A 9,591-nucleotide genomic window follows, 5' to 3' on the forward strand; every position below is an offset into this window, starting at 1 on the left:
GGAATCTTCCTGTTTTCTACAAATTCCCCATGTCTAGCAGCAAGTAACAGGCTCTGAATACAGCTTAGTTTATATTTAGTCAATTTATGTAATTTTAATGCCTCTTCCCTATATTAAAACTTTCTTTCCTTAAGTATCAGACAGATATTGTTCCATTTCCATTGACTGTAGCGTTGCCAACTTGGCTTTCTCTCCCTTAAAAATGATATAATGTTTTTGCCTAGAAGCCCAAAGTTTGCTGCTAGTGTTAGAAGGATAAGTCTGGTGTTTGTAGGATATGTATCACTAGGATGTATCTTGGTATTGATCATTCTAGGACAATTTTATCACATCTGGATGACTTTTAATATGTAATTCAAGTCTTATTTCAGAACACCTTTTTAATGCTTGCTTTACTCCATTCTTCAGTTTTCCTCCAATTATAAGAACTCCAGTTATTCATATTTTGGATCATTTTGGTCTATCTTTTTTTTTATCTTTTACATTCTCCCTCTTTTAAAAGCCTTTTGCTTATTTGTCTTTCTTTTTCTTCACTCTTCCTGTGTGTACTTTCTATGTCCTGCTGTGCTTTCTATAGTGTCTATTTCTCTTTATGCTTCTTGTAACTTAGTCTTTATTTACCAAGTAAATTTACTTACTATTTAATTTTTATTATAAAATAATCGTCTTTTCCTTCTATTTCCTTCCTAAATTTTACTAGTCACCATTTCACAGCCTCCTATTGACTGACCACCACCTTCCCTTTGTTGGCCATGTCTTCCCTGAGTTCCTGTATTTATTTTTTTATTGTTTTCCTTGCTGGCTGCAATTATATCATCTTTTTATCCCCCTTTATTTATGCTGGAACGTTGTATTGCAGTTTTCCTCTGCTTTGGAGCAATATTTTTTTTAGCAAGTATTCTTAGTCTACAGGGAAGTTTTGTATATATTTTCAGTTCACTTTTACACTTTTGTTTTCCTAGAGTAGCTTTCTTCTGATGTTGTAATCACACAATTACTTTGCTGAGTCGGATTTTTCTTGATTAGAAAGAGGATCTTTTAAAGTGAGTGAAGGAGTAGGTTTCCCAGTTTCTCAATTGCTATAAGAAATGCCACTTCTGGTACCAAACCACACCTAAATGTCAGCTCTTAACTTGGTTCACAAAGGCTCCTATCATCCATTCCAAACTTTTATGATATCTTCACCACCTCTGGTAAAGAAGCCACCTTCACCAAGGGATCCTGCTCCTAATTTTCACTTTCTAATTCCCCTCTCTTTTAGAAGTGCTATTATCTTAAATCTGCCATCTCTGTGTGACTTCTCACAGGAACACATTCTAAGCCATCTGTCTCCCAAATCTCCATTTGCACCTGCCTTCTTTGATCACAGCAGTTCTCACTGATAGAGGGGCTCCATCATTTTGCAAGTAAATATTTATTGTTGATTTCTGATATCTGCTACTTCTAGGACTCTTCCACACATCCTGTTTTCTCAGAAACACTTGCAGACCTGTTGTGACTTCCTGAACTAAAACTGTCTACTTCAGACATCAAAAACAGTTATCATCTGGGGGCACACAAAGGAAAAGATGGGAGGAGAGAGAATTCACTACTAACAGATATCATAAGGCACACAAACACTAAAATGTTCACTTCCTAAATAGAGGAATACCTCTTTAGCACAAAACCTATGTCCTTTGTCTGCTAAAGAGGGTTCAGAAAAAGGACTGGGCTGGAAGAATGCCCTCCTAGAACCATTTGGCACATAAATGCAAAAAGACAAAGCTTCGTAAAGAATTATAAGGACAACCTAAATTGGAGGAATAAAGTTGATTTTGTGACTGCGGAAAAGAGAGATACTGAGTTAGATAAAATCAAAATCATTTAGCCCAGGCTGCTATCCTTCTCCCCTTCTCACCTACAAGAAACTCTTGCAAAGATGACCCCAAAATCCCCTACTCAAACAGCAACGAGAAACAAAAAAGAAGGGGGGTGGAGAAAGAGAAGAACTGCTGTAACATTTAAATAGATGCTATTGGAGAAAAAGGTGGTGAAATAAGGCACAATTTATTAACATATGAGAAATAATTTAACATGCAACAGTTGAAAACTGTGAGCACACATTTTAATTTTAGCTATTCTAGTGGGTGTGTAGTTTTAATTTGTGTTTCCCTGATGCCATGAAAAGCAAATGTTTAAAACTGTTAGAAAAGAATATCAGAGAACAACTTTACTTTCTGTCTTGGTCATCTGTTGGAGCAGAACTGAGCTCGATCAAGGGGAATATCACAAATGCAATCTCTTAGAAGGATAATTTACTGATGCTGAAGACCCTCCAGTATGCTGCCTATTACCATTTGAGATGTGACTACTGAGGTCAATGCATGGAGGTTTGCTGGTGTCAACAGATATTATTGTTACCATTATCATTGTATTTACCTTAATCATGAAAAATACAAGAGCAATTATTTGGAGTTTGCAAATAATTTCTCTGTGCTTCTGTTTAATTCCTAGCAATGTGATATTACCAGCAGAAAATTAATTTCTTAAAAACACTGAGAGAAATAGCGTCCTAAACATCAGAAAAAATTGCTAGATTTTGTAACTCTTCAGTCATACTAAATCAGCTCCATTAAACAAGTATTTATTGAGTATTTTCTATTTATTACAGACTTAGCTTAGATGCTGGGATTACAAAATTGGGCCTTGCCATCAAAATGTGCATAGTCTAGTAGAGAACACACATATGTGTAAATAATTAGAATTCAGTTTGATAAATGCACTGATAAGAGCCTGTATGAGGCAGAGGAGAATGCAAAGAAAGAGTGAACATTTGTGCCAGGGTAGTGGGGACACAACATAAAAAAGCTTCTGATCTGGACTTGGATTGATGATTCAGTTCAATAGACTGGGAAGGAAGAATAGAGCATTTTGGATTAGCCAGTAATATAGGGTCAGATCATGAACTGCCTTTTATGGCATGTTAATGTGCTTGGATTTAATTCTTCAGAGGATGGGAAAGCAATAAGGAGTTTGGACACAGACATGATAAGATTTGGACTTTGAAACAATCACCCTAAGAGCAGCACAGCAGCTAATTCCAGTGTTCTTATTCTGAAACTGCCAACTGTGTATTTCATGTGATAAAACAAATAAGTAATTATTCTGGTGTTTTTGAGAATTGGAATTCCCTGTGTGGGATAAGGGAGATATAAATGTAGGATCAATAAGGTTAAGTAAAAATCCTATAGATATTTGTGAATATTAGACTGAGCTCATGATATATTTATCTTTTTAAAGAAGTCCTAGCTGTTCATTGAAAAGACCTGGAAGCAAGTAGTAAAAAGCACCAGCCCCCACAACACACATACCACCCTTATTTTGGTCTCTAAATACCACTTGTCACTAAAAGGAATAAGGGCTCCTCTGAGAAATGTTTGATTATTGTTCTGACCTAGAAAACATAAAATAATCCTGAAACAATGTTATCATATTAGAAAGCAAGACTATCTAAAAGAACTCAGAACCAACTTGAGGAGGCTTCTTTTGGGTCAGGATAGCCACTTTGATGAGAAAAATAACTGTAATGGATTAAAACATACCAAATATGCTTGAATTTATGAGTAAAATGTTAAATAATGACAATAAAACTTATTAATAACACATAATTATTAAATGATTATAATATGATAATTACAATAAATAATACTTTATAAAAACAGTGGTCACCTTGGAAGGATGACCAGTAGTAGGGAGCTAACTCATAACTCTGAAAACTGGTGAAGGAAAGAATCAAGGATTTAATCTGTCTTTCCTATATTAACTACCTTGGAATAATTAAATAATTAATAAGTTAATGTCTACAAAAGAACAGTGTGAAATTTACTATTCTGCTAATCCTTAAAAATAATTAGATAATGATCACCAGTGGCTGCTAGTAACGAGATGAAAACCAATTAAGCATTTTGTGCCTCCTGACGAAACTACACACTATTACTTACGAATTTTGACAAGGATAAAACAGGTTAACCTACATCATATCAAGCATAAAAGCAGTGTGGCCTTTGTTTAATCCTGAATAAAACAAATTAAAAAAAATTTTTTTAAAGAATAAACATTAGGAGACAATCAGTGAAATCTGAACACTGATTGAATATTTGACAATATTAAGAAATTATTATCATTTTTTTAGGTGTGATCATTATATTATGGTTATGTATAAAATAAGAATCATTACCTTTTAGAGATACAGACTAAAATATTTATAAATGAAATGATAAAATTAAAAGAGAGGGAAGAGAATAGGGTAAAAAATGAAAAAATATTGGTTATTGTTGAAACTTGGTGATGGAGTCTTTGGGAGTTTATTACACTCTTCTGTATACTTTTTAATAATAACTTAAAAAAAACTTTTGCTTTTAAAAGGTGATTTTATTTTTCTAATATTTAGATCAGGACAGGGGAATTTACTATAACCTCCAGATACTGAAATTGGTACCCTACATTTTTTGACCAAATTTCCAGCTTTCCCTCATAGCAGTCATTGTAATATGACTGCTATGGGGTGAAAGTAGCATTCACCCCATCGTGCTTACAGAGAACTAGTCATTGGTCCTCTTCAAGTTGCTACAGTTATCGTGGGGCCCAAAGATGTCTGGTTTCTTGTTTCCCCTAAGTAAAGCACAGCACAGATTACCACTGGGCTACAAGGCTATTTAAGAGTGTTCTTTTTTTTCTGCCTAGTTTTTCTAAAGAACAGATGAGTTTCCAAAGAAGGTCTAAAAAAACAGCTAAAGTCAGATGCCGTTGATGTCTCCAACTTTTATATCAAAATGAAAGGCTTTCACTTAACATTTGTATCAGGATGGCTTTCTCTGCAGCCCACACAGCTGCCATCATTGTTTGGCTCTAACCTGCTTCATCTTGTGCCTAAATATCAGTGCATGACAGACTCACTGAAGATTTTGGGATAATGAGTGGGACTTACAGAAAAGCACAGAAAAGGAAACAATTTAAAATAGAATAATAACTATCTCACTGTCTCAAAGCTTCTCAGCCACATTATCATCTCTAGCAGTTCCTCTTCAGGGCCAATCAGGGTTCTGTGAGTCCATGCCTCGCTGTTCCAGGATTTCCCCAATATCTCAGTATTTGAATATGCATCATTGACTTAGGAAGAAACTAAAAATTGTCGCTTCTTCAACGTGCAAAGTACTAAACTCTTCTTTGTCTGAACCTGACCCAGAGGGCCAAAATCTGTTCATGTATTTTTCTAAACAGATGTGCAGCCGTCTCTATAATAGGAAGTCTGCTTTTCTCCTAACAAGGTCAGACTGATGCTTACTTCCCAGTATAACAAGCATTTAAAATAACATTTTTTTCTCACACAATATTTCTGTTAAAACTGGAGTAGGTACTCTGACTTGCCTTACATGTTGCTGTAATATAAAACTATGCCAGCTATGCATGTAGAAAGAAAACAGCTAGGTGCGAGCAAACATATCCACAGTAAACATACCCAGATATTAAATAGCTTTTTACTATCTACTTTGTGTTTTGTGTGTGTGTGTGTGTTTGAGTGTGTGTTTTTGAGTGTGCCTAAATAAAATTTTATTGGAATACAGCCATATTTATTTACTAATTGTCTATGGCTGCTTTTACACTACAACAACAGAGTACTCATGACCGAGACCATATGTGGCATTTCTATCACTTCACACTGCTGCTACACACTACAAATCACAGTAACACATTTTTACTGACAGCATTTCAAGTACCATTCAGATCATCATACTGGGACATTTTATTATTTTATTACCAGTCTATACCTGTTAAATCAAAACAAACAAACAAACAAAAAAATATTCTATTTTTAAGATACAATGAAATGTGGGTTATTTTGTTATCAAATTAGATGGCAAAGAATTATGTTTATTATGCAACGAATCTGTATCTGTGCTATAAGAATACAATATATGTTGACATTACCAGACCAAGAACTCATCATAATACTACCAAATCACAAAAAAACATTCAGAAAAGTTACAAAAATTAAAAGCTATATCTCATCATAGTAAAATTTCTTCACAAAAAAAGAAAAGGAGGAAATGAGGCTGCAACCAAAGTACATGTCCAAGTGGCTCATTTGCTAGCCATGCAAGAAATTTAATGTTGATTGATTACAGCAACTGAAAAAAATGTATCTAGAAAAAATAAACCTGTTTAAGACCATTAGCTTTGGGGTAAGAACAGCTGCTTAAAGTGTTGAGCCCACTGGGAACATCCATATACAATTTAAATTATTTAGTGAAGGTAAATTATTTTGAGTGGTTTTCCTTGTCTCTTAATAAGTTGACAGGTTTCAGGATACTGTTCATTTGTTCCTGTTTATTCAAGGAGTCAATGTTTGAAGTGACCGGAGAATTAGCCTCTCTGAATAGGCTGCATGAAACAGGTGAGAATATTTTTTGAAGAAGCTGAGAAAACATTAATTCAATACACCTGAAGGGAAATCAGCTCTGCTGTGTTATAACTTATGGAAGTAGAAACAGGTTTAGTTTGATGTACACTTGTGAAAATGTATGTCTGGAAAGGTCTTTATTTCTCCTTCATATCTAAAGGAGAGCTTTGCTGGATACATTATTCTTGGCTGGTAGTTCCTTTCATTTAGTAGTTTGAATATTTGATTCCACTCCTTTCTGGCTTGTAAGGTTTGTGCTGAGAAGTCCAATGATAATCTAATGGGCTTTCCCTTATAGGTTATTGTCTTCTTTTCCCTAGCTGCCCTGAGAATTCTGTCTTTGCCATTGATTTTTGATAATTTTAACACAATGTGTCGGATAAGGCCTTTTTGGGTTGAGATAATTGGGTGTTCTGTTGACTTCTTGAGTTCCAAGCTCCAGCTCATTCCTTAGATTTGAGAAATTCTTGTCCACCGTTTGTCTGAAAATTCTTTCTAGTCCCTGCTCCTTTTCTTCTCCTTCGAGAATGCCCATTATTCTTATGTTTCCTCTCCTGATAGTATCAGCTAGTTCTTGTATTTCTCTTTCATTATTTTTCATTCTTCGGTTTCTCTCTTCTTCCTTCTGATTTATTTCCAGATTTCTGTCTTCGATATCACTGATCCTTTCCTCCATTTGGTGCTCATCTAGTTGTTTTTTCAATTCCTGAAATTGTGGATATGACTCATTTTGGAACTCACTGAGTTTTTTCAGAAGTACCATCCTGAATTCTCTGTCATTGAAGTCGCATATTTCTATGTCTGTAAATTTATTTTCTGGAGATTTTTCTCTTTCTTTCTGAGATGGCTTGTCACCTTGGTTGTTCATGGTGTTTAATGGACTATTTCTCCGCCTGGACATTAACAGAAGTGTTTTCTGCTTTTTTTCCAGAAAGATTTATTATATAAATTCTCTCTTTAGCCTGTTGCAAAGAAAGCGTTTTTCTTTTGGTTTTCAGTAGGTGGCGTCTAAGCCTCTTGGATCCCTGTGGTAGTTCTTATGCGCAGATTCCATGCTCAGAAGTGCTGGTGTGCAATTTTGGTGTTTTTTGTTGAGTTTTAGATGTTCAGCTTATTGTTACTTCAAGGGGAGAGATCTGGGGACGTCTCTCACCTTGCCATGTTTCTGAGGTCATTCTCTACTTTGTGTTTTAAGATGAGTATTGACTTAAAACTGTCAGTAAGGGGAAAAAATGATCTTCTGTGTTGTGACGGCTTTTTACTCTTTATTATGGTAAGTTGACCTACTGCAAAGCTAAAAGTATAAGCAAACATGGAAAAGCAACTTAAATGTACTACTTACTAATAAACATAAAATGATACTGGAAATGTGGCACATTTTAAAAGTCATTTTGGGGTGATGGGGTAATAACAACAACAATCAACACTTCCTGAGTGCATATAAGGTACACTTCTAAATGCTTCACATCAATGTACTTGTTTTACCTTACTTATCCTAAATGCTTTCTACATTTAATTTAATAAACAACTCTTTGATGAACATACTTTTATTTGTTCCAACTACAGTGAGAAAATTGAGAGGTCAAGTAACACACACAAGGCAGTCTTGCTCCAGAATTCCTACTCTTAACCACTACACTATAACTGCTTCTCAGTGGTAATAAATTTGTTATGAGGATCTCAGCAATTTGAATTAGAAACAAAGGCAGATAATCTCTTAGTCCCTTGCTCTCCAGTACTATATAGTCTTTTATCCTGATTCTATCTGTATATTTGTTTCTTTCTTTTTCTCTTTACAGTTTCTCTACCTTGATAGCTTATGATCAATTGAGTCCTCTCAACTTGATACATCCTTCATTAAAGTAACCAGCAAAAACTGACCACTGGCTTTGGATCCCAATCCCAAAGTACTCTGAGAAAGACTTCAATTAGTCTAAGAAGTCAGGGGACCCTTGCCCCTAGGGACAAATAGCTATGGCTATGGGAGGAAGGCAAGATCACACAATATATATGTAGCTATCAGTGTTCATGAAGATAGTTTTCAGAGAAGTATATAGGTTGGTGGAAAACCCAAAACACATCTACTATTAGAATAGTATACATGATCACTGCATTGATATTCTTTACATATGTAAGTCTGTTTAGAGTAAGGTTACAAGAATATTTGTAGACAAACATATTCTTTTGACCTACCCTTCCAGAACAAAACTTATTTGTATTTTTTCGTGACCTAAAGAAGAATTCGTATAGACTTAAGCTAGAAATCTGTATTACAACAAATTACTACAAACTGAGTGGTTTAAAACAACAGAAGTTTATTCTTTCACAATTCTATAGGCCAAAGGTCCAAAATCAAGGGGTTGGCAGGGTTGTTTCCTTCTAGAGGCTCTGAGGGAAAAGGATTTTATGACTCTAGGTCAACTGTTACCAGAGAGTGGGGATCCTCTCCTGGCGCGTTGTCCAGGTTCTTGATGTCTCGAACAAAGAATTAAGCAAGACACAGAAATACAGTAGAAAAGAAAAGTTTTATTAGAAGGGAAAATACACTTTAAGATGTGGAAGTGGGCCTGAGCAAGAGAAGCATGGCTCAAAAGGCCTGGTAACAAAGCCTTCAGGGTTTTTATCCCTATTTGCTGTGGGTGGTTACTTTTCTTAGAGGGGTGGGCTTCCTCGATTGATAACTAAAATTGACAGAACTCAGTGACTCATCATTTTGCTTTCTGCGCATGTTTGTTCCCAGAATTCAGTCTGTTATAATGATATTATTGAACTTCTGAGCATATGCACCATATTATAATGATGGTATAATGAGGCTCAGGTGAGTTGAAGGTCATTGGGGTCTTCAATGCACAGATGTGAGTGACTGGCTTAAACTAGTACCTAATTCTCTGCCTGCTTGTTTCTTTGTGAGAGTTAAAAAATGCCTTCTGGCTTGCTTAATTGTGGGCGGGCTAGGGCGAACCCTTCTAGGAGAGGATGACCTCAATGTCTTTGCAGGCAGACCCGAACCCCTCTAACTTTCCTGCCTAACTCTTTTCTAAGAGCCATGAACCCTCTTATTATTAGTATAGATGTTGAGGGATGGGCGGTCTCTTCTTCCGTATCTGCTTCCTCCTGAGAATGGCCGTAGTCCCTGCCTACAGGGATTTCAT

Source organism: Pteropus alecto, unplaced genomic scaffold, assembly GCF_000325575.1.
Source record: "Pteropus alecto unplaced genomic scaffold, ASM32557v1 scaffold164, whole genome shotgun sequence".
Classification (NCBI taxonomy): Eukaryota; Metazoa; Chordata; class Mammalia; order Chiroptera; family Pteropodidae; genus Pteropus; species Pteropus alecto.